The sequence below is a fragment of the Balaenoptera musculus genome, chromosome 7 (assembly GCF_009873245.2).
Source record: "Balaenoptera musculus isolate JJ_BM4_2016_0621 chromosome 7, mBalMus1.pri.v3, whole genome shotgun sequence".
NCBI lineage: Eukaryota > Metazoa > Chordata > Mammalia > Artiodactyla > Balaenopteridae > Balaenoptera > Balaenoptera musculus.
Genome location: NC_045791.1, coordinates 98,802,048 through 98,823,129, shown reverse-complemented (window position 1 = coordinate 98,823,129; position 21,082 = coordinate 98,802,048). Strand labels below are relative to the sequence as shown.

The 21,082-nt window shown below is 37.8% G+C and overlaps 1 pseudogene; it reads left to right on the top strand.

Annotated features, from left to right (window-relative positions):
• The first annotated feature begins 14,241 nt into the window (after positions 1-14,241).
• LOC118897988 lies at positions 14,242-14,945 on the top strand (annotated as a pseudogene).
• Positions 14,946-21,082: the final 6,137 nt, after the last annotated feature.

Sequence of the window (21,082 nt, the reverse complement as noted above, 5' to 3'; positions counted from 1 at the left end):
TACTCAAAGTGGTTGTTCCTGACTGTTCCATCATTTTCTATTTCTTTATTTTTTTATTATTATTTTTTAATAAAATAAATTTATTTGTTTATATTATTACCTTATTTATATTTCTTCAGAAGTTCTTTCTATTCCTTACCTCACTTTAGTTTCTTTTAGCAGTTATCAGTACCTAAAGTGATAGTATATATTTATTATCGACTTATTTATTGTCAGTCTCTCTCAATAAACTACCTGAGGGCAGGGGTTCTGTCTTATTCATTACTGTATCCCCAAGGTTGTGCAGATAAGCGGCTCAATAAATATTTGTTGAATAAAGGACTGATATTAAATTCCTTCTACCTCAGCCTGTATGTTACCCTCAGGAGGCCTCCTCTGATTCCCCCTACTCAGTAGTAATGTACTCATATACTCAGGCTTGGTACTTCTTTACTCTCTAGTACTTCCCTGGCTTAGCACTTTATGCTGCTTGTCTATTTATCTGTATTCATCTCTAGACAATGAGTTCCTGGAGACCAGGGGCTCTGTGTTGGTTGTCCTTTTATCCCTAGAGTTTAGCACCAAGGCTTTGTATATGGCAATGGATGCTAAATATTTTCTGAAGGTATGAGTATATACTCAGCCCACAGTCTTTTCCAGGATGAATGAGTTTGTCTATTGTGCTAAGGAGGATACAAATAGAGAGAAAAATACCCCAAAAAAGGAGAATAAGGTGCCCTTATGTTCATTTGTTTTATTGTAAGGATCTATTTTATAAAAATTGAAAAAGTTACTTTTAGTTGGCTGAACCGTCTACCCACAGATGATTTAAAATTGTCCCTGAAGAAGGAATGACGCAGAAAAATAAGAATAACTGGTGTTGATGTGTGAATTATACCCCTCCAAAACACTCAGCAGCCTGCATATCAGTTACATCAGGCTCCTCTTAGTTACTGTATTTATGATGTGCACTTGAATTCAGAAGACTAAATATAGCTTCAAAAGCCCCAGGCAATTTATAAGAGCGATTGCCAAAAGTTTATCTCAGGGTTTCCATCTAGCTCCCATTCGAGCCTGTCCCTTTTAATCTGGTTTTATCTGGATAAAGTAGGAGCAAGAAGCATTTTATTAAAGATATCCTTATTTAAGGTTAAAAAATACCTACACCTGTGACTTGCAGTACAGAACATATTCAAAGCTGATTTCGTTTGTTTGTTTTTGTCATTTTTCTCCCTCCCTTTCTTCCTTTCTCCCTTCCTTCTTTCTCTCTCTTCTTTCTCTTTCTTTCTTTCATTCTTCCTTTCTCCCTTCCTTCTTCCCTCCTTCCTTCTTTTTTTCTTTCCTCCCTCCCTCCCTCCCTTCTTTTCCTTCCTTCCTTCCTTCCTCTCTTTTCTCTCTTTTCTCCCTTTCCCCCCTTTCCCCATTCTCCTCCTTCTCCCCCTCCTCCTCCTCCTTCTTGGGCCACTAAAGCCTCATTAAATGAGTGGAAATACAACCACGACAGTAATTAGATCACTTGACAGTGAGATTGCTAACCAAGGTCCACGCTGAGGTCAGTCCCTATTCCAAAGGGCAAGTCGTAAAAGCAAGTCTGTGTTCCCTTGGAAGAGTCCAAAGCTTTTGTTCAGTTTTGGGAAAAAGTCCAAGGTCATGGTGTGACGATGTGATCTGTCCTATTGTCTTCTAAGTAGAAAGACTGAAAAGAATTATAGAAATGAGTAGCTAATGGAGTAATGAATTATTCATACCTGTGCACAATTTTCTAATGCAAGACTGTGAATGTGGGTAACTAAGGCAGTTGAAATTAAAATCTCATCTTCAGGGCTTCCCTGGTGGCGCAGTGGTTGAGAATCTGCCTGCTAATGCAGGGGACACGGGTTCGAGCCCTGGTCTGGGAAGATCCCACATGCCACGGAGCAGCTGGGCCCGTGAGCCACAACTACTGAGCCTGCGCGTCTGGAGCCTGTGCCCCGCAACGGGAGGGGCCGCGATAGTGAAAGGCCCGCGCACCGCGATGAAGAGCGGTCCCCGCACCGCGATGAAGAGTGGCCCCCACTTGCCTCAACTAGAGAAAGCCCTCGCATGAACCGAAGACCCAACACAGCCAAAAATAAAATAAAATAAATAAATAAAGTAGCTATAAAATCTTTAAAAAAAAAAAAAAAAAAAATCTCATCTTCATTAGTTACATCTGGCTGGGAGAGCAAATGACAGTATCCACTGAGATGGTTAACACAGTGCCTGGTATACAATGAGTGATCAATAGATGCTAGTTGCAATTATTTTGTTGTTGTTGTTATTATTGCTACTATTTACTGAGTTCTTACTATGTGGGACACACTTTTCTAGGGGCTTTGTATTTCTTTGTGCATTTAATTCTTACAACAATCTTATTAAGTAGATATTCTTATCATTTCCATTTAACATTTGAAGGAACAATCAGAGGGTACGAGATCACACAGCTGGTAAGTAAGTAGTGAAACTGGATTATCATCGTCACAGGCATCATTATTACCACCATTACTTATATCTGGCTTTGGGGACTATATATGAAGGAGGATTATTGTGTAGCTATTAAATAGGATAGGGCTTTCTTTTGAGAGGATCTTATTTATTTATTTTTTTTGGCCATGCTGCGCGGTTTGTGGGATCTTAGCTACCTGACCTGGGATCAAAACCCATGCCCCCTGCAATGGAAGTGTGGAGTCCTAACCACTGGACCACCAGGGAATTCCCTGAGAGGATTTTTAAACAAGATTTATTCAAATTATAAAACAAGTGTAAGTTTATTAGAGAGAGTTTAGAAAATTAAAAAATTTTAATTTAAAAAAAGAAAATGAATTCTTCTCCCTATCCTACTCTAACAGGAAGACCTGGATTATACTACTAATACTGGCTTCAAGCCAGTTCCAAAATAATGTATTTACAGCCTTCTCAAGGATCTTTTCTATAAATGGTAGCTTTCTTCTTATATAAAGTAGTCCCACTTCACTTAATTTTGTACATCATCATACCCTCTTAATGATTGTATTACAGTTTATCTGTGTACATGTACTTCTACTGGACGGCCTTTTCCAGAAAAAAACACTCCTTGAGGGCAGCCCTCTTGTTTCATCATCTTTTCATCCTTTGCTCAGTGCCTGATACATAGTAGTGCTGAGAAAATATTATTACTGATTGATTTAAACACACACACGTGCGCGCGCGCGCACACACACACACACACACACACACACACACACACACACAGAATCACAGGTATATACTCTAAGTCTTTCCCTAAGCCTTTCACAAAATGACCTCAAAGACTTGTAAAGTGCAGGGGTGGTAAAATCTAATATATCCACATTTTTCTTGCCTATTGGGCTTATGCAGAAGGAAGAGAGATGTGAGAGAATGCCTGTGGATTATTATAAACTTAATCAGATGGTGACTCCTATTGTAGCCTCTGTTCCAGATGTAGTATCTTTACTGAAGCAAATCAGAAAGCCCCTGGCGCTTGGTATGCAGTGATTGACCTCACGACTGCTTTTGTCCCTGTGCCAATTTGCAAGGACTACTAGACGTAGTTTGCTTTTACCTGACAGGGCCAAAAGTATATCTTCTTAGTATAGGCTGAGGGTTGTGTTCACTCCCTTACTGTCTGCCACAATGTAGTATGCAGAGATGTTGATCATCTTGCTATTCCAAAAAATAATACACTAGTCTATAACATCAATGACATTGTGCCTATTGGACTTAGGTGAACAGGAAATACCAGTTACTTTAGGTACCTTACTAAAGCAAATGTGAGTCAGTGAGTGGGAAAGAACTTCAATTTCTGGTATCAATAACTGTATCAGTTAGGGTTCAGTCATGAAAATAGATATCCATCATTTTAGCAGAAAGAATTTAATATAAAGAATTTGTTGGACAGGATGGAAGGTTGAAAAGGTTAAAAGGGAATCATCATGTGTCACAGAGGTAGTTCACAGTCTTATGGAAAAGAGGAAAGACGTTGGAGTTATTGGAACCTAGAATCTTGGAGGAGGAATATTCCAGAGCTGGGCCTGGGCCTCTGACGAGTTTCAGGACTTGGGGGTTGGGGAAGCGGTGACCCTGCAGAGTTACTGACATTCAGACCTTCCACCAATGGAAGAACGAGAGAAATAACAGTAGGAACTGTTGTTGGACAGAAAATGAAGGTTCATTCAAGGCTGTTGGAACATCAGTTTATACTTAGACCATACTGGGAAATTTATTCGACTTGATGTATTTCAGGAATGGGATGAAGAGGTAAATATATAAAATGAGGTAATATTCAAGAAAATGTAGGATATATTTCATGCAGATATAGCTCATTTTTATTCCACTTTAACATCGATGTTGGCAGAGATGAAATGCCTACAGAAAACAAGTAGAAAGTCAATAGAAATACAGTGACTGGTTCCTGGAGGTGAGAGGCAGCAACCCACGGGCCCAGCACATGGTGGGAAATATAGAGAAGCATCTGAGCCAGACAAGAACTTAGTTCAAATCTCAGCTTTATCACAAGCTGTGACATTACTCACATGATTAAAGCTTGAGATTATTATTACACCATCACACATTGATTTTATAGAGTTAAAATTGAAGTGCCATTATTCCTCCTGCACTTACCACATGCTTCATTCTGGGCCTGCTCTTTCCCTAAAGGTCTCCCGTATAATAACCATGAACCACCTGTCTTTTTCTGATCTCTAATAATAATTTTTTATGATGAAGATACTTACGTGGATGATATATGAATATAGCTAGAATACTATTGTTTTCTTGAATGTGAACTGAAAAACTGCAGTATTTTTAATGATATTATCTTATGATTCATGGTTTTATTATTATGATTTTTAAAAATTTTTATTAGAGTGTAGTTGCTTTACAGTGTTGTTAGTTTCTACTGTACAGCAAAGTGAATCAGTTATATATGTACTCTAGTAATTATTTATGATTCTCCCTTTTTTCCCCAGTAGATGCCGAGAGTTTGGATCTCTTTAGGATGAACTCCTGTAACTGATTCACTTTCTAGACACACACCCAAACTTGGGACATTCCAGATTGAATACTGAATACAAAGGATTAGAGGCTACCAGGCAGATGTTCCTCAGGGGTCTATTAGTGAGAGTCTCAATGCGAGTGATAATAGTAACAACCAGCACAGCAATGACCCCCCCTAAAGACAGGGGGAAAGGAAGAGAGTTTCGAAATAAAATGAAGATATAGAATTCAGAAGATACAGATTTACATAAACTTTAGAAAAAGGAGTCAGAGAACAAGAATTGGTCTTGGTGACTCTAGGCATTTCCCAAAGATTGGGGTTCCAATTTCAAGAGACCAAAATTTTATCCGTCTAGAGAACGACAGGGCAATTCATCAGCTTTCCAAAGCTTGTTGAGAATATCTCTGTTTAACTCTTATCCGATATTCATCAGGCATCTACTTTTTGTTGTAATTTGCTTTCCTTAGCAAACTTGTACTCTAGGAAGTGCCCTCTGCTAGTGTTGTCGTGCATAGGCTAGGTCCTTCTCTCATGATGTTAACAACTGGTTTTCTGTTACTAATCAGTCCTGTGTGAATTTGGGTGATGATGTTACACTGAGACCTAAGCTGGGGCAGGACTAGCATCAAATTAATTAGTTTCCCACATCAATAGTGTATAGGTGGATATATTAAGAGGCTCCAAAAGTCCTTCTTACCCCGAATTATCTTTCTTACCCACTTACTATAATATCTGAAATGTTACTATTAGATTTATGCCATTAGACTATAGTTCCAGAAGTCACCATCATGTAAATTATATTTAACCTCAAAAACTCTTATTGGGTGAACTTTTAGTGCAAAGCATTGTGATGGGTGCTCTGAGGAAAAGAACAAAAGAAAAATTAGGATGACGATAAAGTAAGTTTACCTCTCTCAGGAGCCACAAAACAAACTATAAGGTACAATGAAAACTTAATAGTATATCAAAAAATGCTGAAAGGCATGGCAAAGACCTTTATGAAATAGAAATTCAGAGAATCAAGTGATCTGTGGGTGTTGGAGTGGACGGTTACTTGAATGGAGATTTCAGAGGAAGACCAAGTAACCCATTAGCAATCATCAATTTAGGCTTGATCTGTTAATTAGATATCTAGTTTCCCTGGAAAGAAGAGAAGGATTTAGAATAGATCAGATGACCCAGGGGACTAAACAGTGAGACAGCCTGGGTGGGAGCCCCCAGGACCAATATCAAAGGGGGCTGAACTGTGACATGGCCAGAAAGTTTCCAGGGGCACATTTGTTTGACTTTTTTGACTATTGTCAGAGCTTCGTTGAACTGTGACCCAGGGGTTACTTGGTGTACTTGAACCTCTGTTTGAATAAGTATGATTAAATAGTGGAATGGCTCTGTGCATAACCTGGTAAAGTCCTTGGAAATCAGGAAGTAAAAGGCAAATTGGAAATGATCACTTTTAATATGTTGTAAGTAAATTATTATTTACTGCATGTTTGTGTCCCTCCCAAATTCATACGTTGATGCCCTAACCGCCAGTGTGATGGTGTTTGGAGGTGGGGCCTTTGGAAGTTCATTAAGCTTAGATGAAGTCATGATGGTGAACCCCCAGGTGGGATTAGTGTCCTTAAAAAATGAGGAAGAGACCAGAGCTCTCTCTCTCTCTCTCTCTCTTTCCATCACATGAGGATATAGCAAGAAGGCAGCCATCTGCAAACCAGAAAGGTGGTCTTGGTCAGACACCGAATCTGCTGGCACTTTGATCTTGGATCTCCCAGAAATAAACGTCTGTTGTTTAAGCCATCCAGTTGGTGGTATTTGATACAGTAGCCTGAACTAAGACACAAATCAATACAAAACACACCATGAAAGGGACTGCATTCCTTCAGCATTTTCCAAAGAGAAGAAAACTCACAACAAAGATTGGCTATTACTTGACAGGAAGAAAAACTCCTGTTTTTAGTTTTCCAGTCAACTTGACAATGAAGTTGGAGTTTTCACAGCTTAAACTTTCTTTGGGTTGAAATCATCATCAGGCGGGGGAGGAGTAAGCCGTCATGACCCACACAGACTCATGAGGGCATCTGGGTCATTTTACCCAGGCCATTACCATTCTCTTCCTACTCCTCTGAAAGGAACAGAGGCTTTGATGTCAGGTGCAGATGAGTCATCTTTCCTCTCGGGGCCTCTGCCTGGGATTTGCAGGCTGCCTTTGCAGGAGCTATTCTGTTAGTCATTCACAAAAAAGGGCATATTGGAAAAGCTGAAGGGAAATGCTTGGATGAAAAAGAGATTAAATTTCTGTTTTCAAAGCAGAGAACCCACTTGCTTGCTCACAAATACAGTCTCATCCACTACCAGGCACCCTAAGGGCACACAGTAAATACTTGTTGATTGACTGACAAAAGCATCTGGGTCCTTGTAAATCTTGGTGCTGAAACTGAGTTTTCAGGTATGATTATGTGGTTGGAATACAGAGGTTTGTGCTTATTTACTCCTTAGAGCCGTGGAATGTCACTCAGGTTCATCAGATTTACATAAAGAAGTTAATAACATCCCTGGCTCCATTATCATAAACATTCTGAAAGCAAAATGAATAAGGACTTTTCTGGAGCTTTACCTGCAGGCCACATTCAGTGGAAGGAAAATTGAACTGTGTTCTAAGAATAATTCTTTGTTTTGCTCCAAAGCCCTCATCAATCTTTCAACCTATTTGAGAACCTGTTAGGGAAAAGAATAAAAATATCTCCTTACTCGCCAGCAATGTAGAGGAATGATCAAGAATGAATAAAAGGAATTCCTCCAGCCTGAGACAGAATGTATCATTATTGCTTTGCTTCCATTGAACTGGTAGGGAATCTGAGACCCAGAAAGGGATGGTGAACTAGCCAGTGATACCGAGGAACTATGGTCTAAGCCTTCTTCTCTTCTTTACCCTCTTGGGGGATCTCTATGGCTTTGTAGACCATACATGTCGATGACTCTTACATTTCTTTCTCTAGCCCTAGGGTGCAACTGCATATACAACTTTGTGCTTTACACCTTTACTTGAAGATCTGATTGGTATTTAAGTCTTCATATTCAAAGTGGAACTCATGACTTTTGCCCCCAAATTGCTCTTTCCTTGTCTCCCTTAGGAGGGACCACCATTTGTAGTTATTTAAGCCAAAATGTCTAAGAGTCATCTTTGGTTTTCCTGGCCTCATTCTCTACATCCAATTCATGAGTAAGACTTTAAATTTATATCTTTATTTCCATCTCTCCATGTCCAATGTCAATACTCTAACGTAAACCATCGCCACTTCTCACTGGGTTGACAACAGTAGCTCTGAACTGGTCTCTCTTCTTTCATTCTTTTTTTTTTTAAATTTATTTAATTTATTTATTATTTATTTTTGGCTGCATTGGGTCTTCATTGCTGCGCGCAGGCTTCTCTACTTGCCGTGAGCGGGGGCTACTCTTCATTGCGGTGCGCGAGCTTTTCATTGCGGTGTCTTCTCTTGTTGCAGAGCATGGGCTCTAGGCACGCGGGCTTCAGTAGTTGTGGCACGTGGGCTCAGTAGTTGTGGCTTGCGGGCTCTAGAGCTCAGGCTTAGTAGTTGTGGTGCACGGGCTTAGTTGCTCCGCGGCATGTGGGATCTTCCCGGACCAGGGCTCAAACCCATGTCCCCTGCATTGGCAGGCAGATTCTTAACGACTGCACCACCAGGGAAGCCCTCTTCTTTCATTCTTGACTCCTATAATCTATTCTCCACTGTGAAAGTTAATGTGAAACTCTAAAAATATTAACCAGATCTTTTTACCCTGGTTCTTGTTTTAAAATGTCCACTGGCTTCCCATTGTTTTTCAGGTGACATTCAAACCTCCCATCATGGCAGCAGGGTCTTACATGATCTGGTTTATCTCCCTCCTCTTTCATCTTCTTGCTCTGGTTTCCTTTAGTCCTCCCATGCACCAATCTTGCCCTACCTCAAGATCTTTGCACCTGCTATTTCCTCTGCTGGAAATCTTTCCCATTCTCACAGAGCTGTCTCTTTTCCATGTTTTAAGTATCAGTTCTAAGGCCCCTTCCTCAAGAAGTCATCTCTGAATACTCTTTCTAAATTAGTGTTCCCCTGCCCACCCTTAATCCCTATTCATCATATCACTCAGTTTAATTGCTTTGTAAGACTAATCACAAATGGCAATTATCCAGCTTATTCATTTACTTGTTTATTGAATTTCCACCACCTCCCTGCCTCTTTCCAAGTAGGTTGTAAGCTCTAGGTGAGCAAATGCCTTGTCTGTCTTCAAAGAGGCAGTATGGAGCTCTCACATCCTGGAGACAGATTTCTTGCATTCCAAGTCGAGCCTTGCCACTCTCTAGGTATGTGGCCCTGGAGAAATTGTTTAACCTCTCTGTCCTCCATTGCTAAATGATGGCCATGAAAGTTCCTGCCTCATAAAATTGTTCTGAAGAGCTCACTACTCATAAGATATCCCTGGCACAAGAGTACATCCTCAGCAAATGTTAGCTGTCTTTATTGTTAATCACATACTTGCTTAACACGTATTTGCTAAATGAACAATACATTAACTTTATGTGTTCAAGGAAGACTTCTGCTATGTCACAGAATTTAGAATACACATCGCAAGGGGTTCTCGCCTGGGGGCTGAGAGTACAGTTCTGTCATCCTCAGAAGCTGTTTGGAAGCTGGCTGGGAGAGCTGCAGCTGTGGAGAGAGGTGGGAGTTGGCATGTTGAAATGGAAAATGATAATAATAGAAGCCCAAGTTTATTTAGTACTTATTCTGTGCTAAGTACTGTGACCCATTTTTCTATTTTTTCCCTCAAAATGACTGATGCATTACTGTGACGTTATATTATGAAGCACTTATTATGGCTCCTATTACACCAACCTTCTGCAGAAAACAGAAGGTTCGTACAGTCCGTTCCCCTACCCGACTACTCTGCTCATCCTCTACCCCATGCCTAGTTACCACCCATCTTCAACTCTCAACCACAATGCCATTCCCTTAGGGAAGCCTCATCTGACCCTGATGGAATGCTCCAAATCTCCCTGTAATATGTGCTCATCAGGCCACCTACCTTTCCTTTCTTGCATGCTCCAAACTTACATTAATTTACATGATTATTTAATTAATCTTCTGACTTGATTCTATACTTTGTGAGGTCAGGTTTCTGTCTTGTTTTTCTCACCATTTTATCCCCAGAGTCCAGCAACACCCCTTCCCAGTGGTTGGCACGCAGGATATACTTACTGAATAAGAAGTGGGTATCAATACTGCAGCAGAATGAACGTCCCTCCCAAACCTAACTGTGACTCTTCTTTGAAGACTGAAAAATGCAAAAGCCAGTTTTATTTGAATTGAATTTTTGTGCTTATCAACTCCTATGCTTCTCATTTCTTTCCCAACTGAATTTAACCCAAGATAATGATGAAAAACAAAATTTGTCTTAAGCTCTAAAAGAAAAGAGAAGTCACAGAAAGAAGGAAATTGAAGAGAGAGAGCAGAGGGAAGTGAAAGATAAAACCAGGACACTTTCTAGCATCTTAAAATTTTTATTCTATTGAGAATATTTAAGAAAAAATGATAAATAATTGTATTTTCCTCTTTGCAACTAAAAAGACACAGTCTCAACTGAATCTTATACAGAGTTATCTGTACATTCATTATAACTCCTCTAGAAGAAAAGCTTGATTTTCTTTAAAATTTGAAGTTCTGCTGACAGCATGAAACATATAAATGAAAAAATAGCACTGGTCCAATTAACATTATTTCTCAAGAGTCTGGCTCAACAAAAAAATAATCAAACTCAAAAGAAAGAATAATCAAAGAATAATCAAATAATCAAAGAATAATCAATAGCAATATTTTTTATCATTTGATAACAAAGGTCATTCAGTACTTTATTATTCCCATTAAAATAAGAATTACTTTAATTCATTGTGAATCACATAAATGGCTTTGATCGTTCATGCCAGTGATTTCCACTAGGGCTGATGGAATTCAGAGAAAAACACCCAATATCACAATGATGGCAAAAGTGAGGAAATGACAAAAAGAAACTTGTTTACTCACTCAAGTGATGGTTTATGAGAAGGAGAAATGCTTCTGAGGGGAGAGATCAGATTGTACCTCTAAGAGGAGTTCAGAAGGAAACATGACAGGTTTGAATTCAAAGACAGTTTGTAAGACATTGATCAAGTCCAATTGTGAAGAGACCTATTTCAAATGTAAAGCCAAATCTCTTGTTTGGAATTTGAATTTTTCCTAGCCTTTAACAAATTAGTATTTTAAGCAGCAATAAGATTTTCAGAAGGGCATATGAAAGTTATATTTGACATTTGGGATTAGATGTAAGAACAATAAACTGAAATTACATTATTGATAAAGTTACTGGGAGATCTCCTAATATGCATTGAAGCCAAAAAAGAGAAATTTACATGAGAAAATTCTTTCTGAACCAGTGTTCAAGCTGAAAAATATGGAGGGAAATGGCAGAAGATAGTACCAGGAAAAAAATAAAATGAATCAAAGTGAAGAACTTCAGAATAGATGGGGAGTCTAGAATTCACCTTTTTAGTTTTTTAAAAGTTTTTTTTTGTTCTTTTTATTTATTTTAATTTATACAAGCAATTTATAAACTTTCTATATTTCTTCTACAGCAATATATCTCTTTGAACTCTCTATCTAATGAGTCAGTTTTGGAAAACTGTATTTTCCTACATAATTATCCATTTCATCTAATTTTTCAAATGTATTTGTATAGAGGTCTGCAAATTAATCTTATTTTAAAAGTATTCTATTTCAATGATTATTTCCCCCAATGCATTAATTTTGTATAAGTGTGCTTTCTCCTACAATTAAGTTAGTGTTTTATTCATTTTGTTAATGTTTAAAAAATAATATTTTGTCTTACTAATTAGATATGCTGCTTTTCTGTCATCTCCCTCATTAATTTCTGTTTTTATAGTTATTATTTCTTTCCTTATTTTATATTTTGGTTTATTTATTTATTTTTTTAAAGCTTTTTTAAAAAATTATTTATTTTATTTTATTTATTTTTGGCTGTGTTGGATCTTTGTTGCTGTGCGTAGGTTTTCTCTAGTTGCGGCGAGCAAGGGCTACTCTTTGTTGCGATGCGCAGGCTTCTCATTGCGGTGGCTTCTCTTGTTGCAGAGCACAGGCTCTAGATGTGCAGGCTTCAGTAGTTGTGGCTCACGGGCTCAGTAGTTGTGGTGCATGGGCTTAGTCACTCCGTGGCATGTGAGATCTTCCCAGAGCAGGGCTAGAACCCGTATCCCCTGCATTGGCAGACGGATTCTTAACCACTGCACCACCAGGGAAGCCCATGGTTTATTTATTGTTGTAGTGGTGGTGGGTTTTTTTTTTCTTTTTGGCTTTTATGAGTTGGGAGTTCAGCTTTAAAAAAATTTTTTTTATATTGATAAAGTATTTAAGACTTCGAATTTTCCTCTATTAACAGATTTAAATTTATCACACAGATTCTGAATTGTAGTGTTTCAACCAATTATAAAGATTAATGAGGAACGATGAGTCTTCTTTTGGCTTCTTTTACCTATATATTAGGTTCTATATCAAAATCTCTCAAGCACTCAGTTTTGCTATCATAATTCTTTAATAATATGGCTTGTAATACTGATTTCAGTGTACAGACATAAGAAAGTTTAGTCGATTTTTGGAGGTTTTATGAATGATAAGTAGGCCCATTTGGTCATGTCTTAGAGAGTAATAAATATCTGAGTCAAAAATAATATAATAATTTTTAGAAGTTCTGTTATTTTGGTTATAAAGCTCTTTGTACTTAATAGCTATTTGATAGCAGTGTTTTTCAACTGAAAAATTTTAAAACAAACTTTTTATTTTGGAATGATTTCATATTTACAGAACTGTTACAAAGATAATACAGAGTTCCCATATAGTCTTCAACCAATTTCCCCTGTTGTTAATATCTTAGGTTATCATGGTACATCTGTCAAAACTGAGAACCAATATTGGTACACTATACTGTGAACTATGCTCCAGACTGTATTTGGATTTTTCAGTTTTCCATTAATGTTCTTTCTGTTCCAAGATCCAATCCAGGGGATCACATTACATTTAGTTGTCATATCTCCTTAGTGTCCTCTGGCCTGTGCCAGTTAAATAGCAGCTTTCAAAGTTCCAGGAGGAAGGGTCTTTCAGCTTTTTAAAAAATACTTTATTAATAATTACTGATTTTATTGCATTGTCATCAGAGAGTTATTTTTCTATCTTATGCAACTTACTATTGTTTTCCTTGTGACCTAATATTTGATCACTTTTGTAAATAGACTATGTGTTCCTGAGAAGAAAATGTGTTTTCTATTATCAGGGTTAAAGTTCAGTATACGTCTGTAAGAGCTATCTTATTAAATATATTATTTAGGTCTTCTATATATTTATTTATTGTCTATTGATTTATCTTGTACTGAGAGTGGAAATCTCCTATTATTAGTATGTTTCTATTTCTCTTTGCATCTCCTACGGTTTTGCTTAATAAAACTAGCTTCTACCTTATTTAGTGCTTTGATGCTCAGAGATGTTTGATCTTTTTTGTGAATTTTAAGACAGTATTTATATGGACCTTGGTTATTTTTAATGAATTTTGGCTTGAATTCTATTTATTTGAGACATCAGAATCTGAAAACTTGCTTTCTTATTATTTACATTTTCCTAGTATATTTTTTCCCATTTCATTTAAACCTCTGAATCGCTTTGTTTTACATGTGTCCCTTGAATACAGCATAAAGTTAGGTCTTGCTCTGTGAATATAATTGAGATTTATTTCTTTTAATAGGTGAGTTAAGTCCATTCACATTTATTGATAGGGTTTTTGTGTTTGGTCTTAACTTTTTCAAATTATTTTCTAGGTACTATACTGTTTTCTGTGTTTCTTTATGTGATGTGTTTTTTTTTCCTTAATTTTTTTTTCCTTTTGATATTTAGGAAGGTTTTACTTTTCTAGTAGTTACTTTTGCACTGTTATCTTTTTGAAAGGCCTCCGTTCCTCTGTTTTATTATTTAATCTTCACTATCTGGTTTGGGAGTTTTTAATGTTATCCTTTGATACCCACCAACTGCCTACTCAACAATCAGTGAACTCACTCTGCTTTCCTCACTGATGAGTGGGCATGTGAGTTGTTTCTAGTTTTTGGCAATTATGAATAAAGCTACTATAAACGACAAAAAAGGGATCTCCAGGTAAAGATGGTGGGACACATTTATAGCTTTTCACTGACCGAATTCAGCCTGTATCTAAAACTTGTCCAGATTGAATATGCTTTGTCTGCTGTAGCTGGAGGAGCCCCTTCAGTGGGAATTATAGCTGCAAATGGTGTGGTATCAGCAACTGAGAAGAAACAGAAATCCATTGTGTAAGATGAGTGAAACGTGCACCAAGTGGAAGTGATGACCGAGCATAGAGGTTTGGTGTACGGTGGCATAAGTCCAGATCTCAGAGCATGGGTGCGCAGAGCTGGAAAACTAGTTCAGCAATCTATCTTGTTTACCAAGAACGCATTCTCACAACTCTGCTAGTACAGAGCTTAACTTCTGTGATGCAAGAACACACCCAGTCAGTGTCTCCACTTGGAGGTTTTTTTTTTTTCATTACTTGTGGTTGGAATGAGGGATGGCCATATTTATTTCAGTCAGATCCATCTGGACCTTACTTTGCCTGGAAAGTCACATCAATGGGAAAGAACTATGTGAATGGGAAACCTTTCCTTGAGAAAAGACATAACCAAGATCTGGAACTTGAAGATGCCACTCATATAGCCAAATTAATGCTAAAGGAAAGTTTGGAAGGGCAAAGGACAGAAGATTACACAGAAGTTGGAATCTTCAGTGAAGCCAGGTTTACAAGTCTTACTCCAGCTGAAGTTAAGGATTACTTAGCTGCCCTAGCATAATAATAAAGTGACTGAAAAATCCAGAATTTCAGATAATCTATCTACTTAAACATATCTAAATTATACTTTGTCTTGTCAACTTTTTGCATACTTATTTCTACATAGTTTAATGGACTGATATTTTTAAAATGACACACAAATCATAATAAGTTGTTAAAAAAAAGTTCCCCACACCCTTTTATACCTCCATTCTTTCCTCAGTGGTCTTCCCACTGATTAGAGAACACCTCTGCCATAGTGTGTGACTCCTACTTTTTGTTCAATACTCAGCTCTGAAGGAAACTCATTTATGAAATTTTCCCGGAACTCCCCCCAGGCTGGGCTAGGTGCCCCTCTTATATTCAGCCCTGTAGCACAAAATTTGAAGCCTCCCAATAAATCTAATCACAAATTATTTTCCAGCTTTGTCTCTCACTATGGTCCATCATAGGCTTATAGGCAGGTTTGCATAGTGGTTAAGAGAGAGGACTCTGATATCAGACTGCTAGGATTAAAATTCTGGTTCTACTATTTCTAATTATGTGACCTTGGGAGAATTTCCTAATTCTGAGCCTCTTTCTGTTTTAAAAATTAACTATTAATTAATTATTAATTTTTGACTGCATTGGGTCCTTGTTGCTGCACATAGGCTTTCTGTAGTTGCGACAAGTAGGGGCTACTCTTCGTTGTGGCGCCCAGGCTTCTCATTGTGGTGACTTCTCTTATTGCGGAGCACAGGCTCTAGGTGCATGGGCTTCAGTAGTTGTGGCATGTGGGCTCAGTAGTTGTGGCTCACGGGCTCTAGAGCACAGGCTCAGTAGTTGTGCCACACGCACTGAGTTGCTCCGCGGCATGTGGGATCTTCCCGGACCAGGGATCAAACCCACGTCCCCTGCATTGGCAGGCAGATTCTTAACCACTGTGCCACCAGGGAAGTCCCTGAGCCTCTTTCTTTGTGGGAAATATGGAGAGTTTAATATCACCAACCTCCAGATAAACTCAGGTGCCGTGATAATGAGGTAATTCACTTACTAAGTTGTCTCACACTTTCTAAGCACTCTCTACATATTAGCCGTAATGTTACTATTAGTGATAGTTGGCAATAGTGTATCTCATGCTGGACTTTGCTTGTTTTTCCTAAAGTCTGATTGACACTGGAAGCCCAAAACCTGTAGTTTGAGAACTTTCTGCCATGTTAAAAGTTCAACCTAGAATTAAGTCCACAGGGAAGAAGGAAGTCAAGATATGTATAGTGATACAGGGGAGAAGACAGTGCACTCAACCTATGAAAATAGATCAAGAGTGGGTTAGAGCTCAGAAAGAAATGCTTTGTAAGGCTTATTCTAATGGTGGAGAGAAGATCAGTCTGGCCAGAGGAGACATTTGCATCAACACAGGAGTGGTATTTCAAGTTATCCTTAGAAGAGGCTTTGGATTAGATTATACTGAGATTTATTTTAAGGGACTAAAACTCATCAGAATTTATTATTTTATTTCATAAACCAAATTATAGATATATTATATGTATTTTATGTTTCAATTAAGGCAAATACCTTAGGTGATTCACATACTTTGATGAATTTTCTTTCTCCTTATGCCAAGCATTTGTAAAATAAAATGGTTGGGTGGGATGATTACTAAGGCAGTCTATAGTCTTTCAAGATTACCTCTACCTCTGACATTCTATGACATTTCAAAAAATTCTCTTTTCCTAAGAAGATTTCTGCGGTAGAGAAGGAATTGTAATATAGCAACAATCTTCTTAATGCGCTTTCCTCAATGGAGGGTCATTTAGAGTTTAATAGGATTAATTTGGCTGACATGTTCAATTTTAAAAGGAATCTCTGTTCTTGGCCAGCCAGTATGGATTTTGACAGGCTAAAAGCTCAGATCCTGCCAATTTCACCCAGGAGTATGGCCCCTTAAGCCGTGGCTCTGGCTGAAAGCTGCTTGCAGACACTGGTTGCGGAGATGATGCATAGATGGCTGGACGAAATGTTCTGCTCCTGGGCTCCCATATGGAGCAAATCCTCCTTGACCTCCAGGCTATCCTAGCCCAGTCTCTGGGACCCTCTTCCTAATCTGTGCTAATAGGATAATCAGATTTAGAGGGGAAGAGAGTTCCTCCACCACAGGCCTCATGCACAATTGAAGATGGATTTCATACTAAGAAAGTTCATCCCAAAAGGCAATGGAAAAATTTCCAGTTATGGAGGCAGCCTTGGCAGCCCCATAAATTCTCCTCTCCCTCTCCAGCTCTTCTCTTTCTGTATCTTCAGGATCATGGAAGAATAGCTTTCTATTGGTGGTACTGGCGTTTTCAGTAGCAACGGTTCTTTTATCTTCTTCCAGGTCTGGCAGGGACACTTTTAAACTCCAGCTGCTTTAAAATTTTTGCATCTTATTTAAAATGGATAACCAACAAGGACCTATACTGTACCCTGCTGAATATTATGTAACAACCTAAATGGAAAAAGAATTTGAAAAAGAATAGATACATGTATATGTATAACTGAATCATTTTGCTGTACACCTGAAACTATCACAACGTTGTTAATCAACTATACTCCAATATAACATAAAAAGTTAAAAAAATTTGTTTGCATCTTATGCTTCTTCCTCTGGATAGCAGGGACCTTAGCAACTGAGAGCAGGGAAGCGATAAATAATTAGGGCCAACCCAGCAGAAGCTGAACCCACTGGGATATAGGATAGATTGGTCCCCTTACACAAGAAAATATTGCCAATTAGCTAGATAGATTCCATCTTTATCTTTCTTCTAAAGCTGAAGGTGAAGGAGAGGATAACAGAAAAAAACAAGTATTGATCCATGGAACAAATTTCTATGACTACCGTGTTTTGGCACATAGAACTTAATTGATTGGAGAGGACTTGTCCTGGAGTAAAAGCATGGTGATGCCGTCAGGTTACCTTATGACCTGAGTCCCTGACCCTGGAAGGCAACACTTGTATTGGTTAAGACTTATGTTTTGACTTGACTTCAGTCTAGGCCTACTGTACATATATGCATTACCTGGACAAGTTACTTAATTTCTCTCTATATTAGTCTTCTCTTCTCTAAAGTTAGGGTAATAATAATGTTTCCCTCATAGAGTTGTAGTAAGATTAGATGAATTAATTTATTTATTTATTTATTTTTTTAAAAGTCCTTGGTGCCCAGCATGGCGTTCAAGGCCTTTTTTTTTTTTTTTTTTTTTAATTTTAATTTTTTTTTATTTTTTAATGCTATTCTTGTCTGCTTACATTCTTTTTATGTATGTATGTATGTATGTATGTATGGCTGTGTTGGGTCTTCGTTTCTGTGCGAGGGCTTTCTCTAGTTGTGGCAAGCGGGGGCCACTCTTCATCGCGGTGCGCGGGCCTCTCACTATCGCGGCCTCTCGTTGCCACGCACAGGCTCCAGATGCGCAGGCTCAGTAGTTGCGGCTCACGGGCCGAGTTGCTCCGCGGCATGTGGGATCTTCCCAGACCAGGGCTCGAACCCGCGTCCCCTGCATCGGCAGGCAGACTCTCAACCACTGCGCCACCAGGGAAGCCCAGATGAATTAATTTAAATGCTCAATACATACCAGTTAATTTAAGGCCTGGACGATATCTTTTTTCCCTCTGTATTCTTAACCCAAATCCAGGTTTCTGGCCCAAAGTGACATGTTCTGTAGCTTGAATTAGATTGGAGGCAGGGGCAATGGAAAGAAAAGTTTAGTTTAGAGAAACTTTGCAATTAAAAAATAGGACATGGTCAATCCTTTTATGAGAGGTAAGAGGAAACCAAAGCTCATTTTTAAGTTTGGGACTTCAGAGGCAACGACAATGGTGAAAACTAGGGAGTGAGAAGTTAGGAGAGAAAACGTTCAAGACAGAAGGTGACTTTAAACTGCTGATATATAGATACTGAGGCATTGTTAGAGCACCCAGAGCAAATGTCCAGCAGGCAAACGCAGGACTGGGGAAAATATTTTTTTTTGTTTACCTCTAGAAACTAGGAAAAGATTCTGATATAATATGATTTTGATGACTTTATTTTGGATAGTTTGCTCAGATTTTAAATAGTATATAATTTCCTTCTTCTGTCCACCAGCATTTGAAATGCATTTTTAACTTAATTTTTAAATTACACTATTTTTTGGAGGAATTTTACATTATAATTCTTTTCCAGGGGGTATAAATTTTATTGTTTTCCTCTAAGAATTTTACCCTTATCTGAAATGTTTCGATCTTTATTTTAACTTAATGTCAGCAGAGTCAATAACAAAGTACATGTTCTGGGACCTAGGAGTTTCTAACTACACAGGAGTGTGTTCATTATTTATTGCTTCATTGATTCACAACTCAGAAGTCTCTTTAAAAGAAAGTCTATTAGGAATGTCTCCCTTTCAAAAGAGATGTTCTGAGATAATCCTATTAGGCTAGAAGCTTGCTAAGCTTGTTAACTCTAGACACATTTCTCTACAAAGGGGAGAAAAAAATGTAAATAGAATGAATGTGACAAGTAAATGTTGATAGAAAACATATATTTAATTTCAGAAAATAATAACTACATTATATTCAAATGTCAGTTTCATGCCAGGACACATTTGATGACCTTGTAAGATCTAAACTTGATAACATTTAGATGAAAAGTGAAAAAATTCTGTCTATCTATCTTCAAATATTTGGATCAATGTGATTCTTTAAAATAGTCATATGTATTTTTAAATTAAGAGAAAAATAATCTCTTACATATTTTCATATATTTTTCAATTTTCATACTCTATTTCTTCCTGAAGATTTAGGTTTCCATTCCCTTCAGCCTGAAGAACTTTAGCATTTTTGGCAGTGCAGGTCTGCAGGCCATGAAATCTTAGTTTTCTCTTATTTGAAAATGTCCTTATTTGATCTTGATTTTTGAGGGATAATTTTGCTGGAGATAAAATTTTGCATTCACTATTTAAAAAAATCATTTCAGCACTTTAAAAATCATTGTTTCTGATGAGAAGTCAGTGATTCTTTTTCCTTTGTGTACAATGTGTTATTTTTTTTTGTCTACTGTTAAGATTTTCTCTTTGGTTTTCACCAGATTGACTATGATGGGTCTAGGAATAGTTCTTTTTGCATTAATTCTGCTTGGTGTTCACTGTAAATTTATTACTTTGACCAAATTTGAAAACAATTCAACTATTGAAATTGAAAATTTTTTCAAAATTTTTTTCTACCCCATACTTTCTCTTCACTCATTCTGGGACTCCAATTACACATATAGTAGGCCTTTTGATATTGTCCCACAAGTCCTGAGGCTCTGTTCCTTTCATATTTTCAATCTTCTTTTCTACTTGTCTTTATTTTTAAAAAAATATTTATTTATTTATTTACTTATTTAATTAATTTTTTGGCTGCGTCGGGTCTTAGCTGTGGCACACGGTCTCTTTGTTGTGGCACGCAGGCTACAGTGTGAGTGGGCTCTGTAGTTTGTGGAAAGCAGGCTCTCTCATTGAGGTGTGTGAGCTCAGTAGTTGCCCCACAGCATGTGGGATCTTAGTTCCCCGACCAGGGATTGAACCCGTGTCCCCTGCATTGGAAGGCAGATTTCTTACCACTGGACCACCAGGGAAGTTCCTCTACTCGTCTTTAGATGGGATCACATCCACTGATCTAGTTTCAAGTTGGCTGATCTTTCCTCTATCATCTCCACTCTGATGCTAAGCCCATCTGGTAACACTTTAATTTCAGATATAACACGTTCTAGGTGAAGAAATTATATTTGATCCCTTTATAGTTTTTATTTTTCTGCTGAGATGTCCTAATTTTCACACACTATGAGAGTATTTTCCTTTACATCCTTGTGCATAATTATAGTAGCTGCTTTAAAATCCTAGTCTGCTAATGTCAACATCAGAGTCATCTCAGGACTGGTCTATATTATATTGTCTTTTCTCTTGAGAATAGACCATGTTTTTCTATTTATTTATATGTTGAGAAATTTTGTATTGTATCCTGGTCATTGTGAAGAATGTGTTATAGAAACTCTTGATTCTATTATGTTCCTTTGAAGAATATTGATTTTTTTAAAAAAGAATCAGGCTGGTAACTTGGCTGAACTGAAATTGAAAATTTTTGTCTCTCCTGCAATAGGTGGCAGCTCAAATTTCAATTCAGTCCTT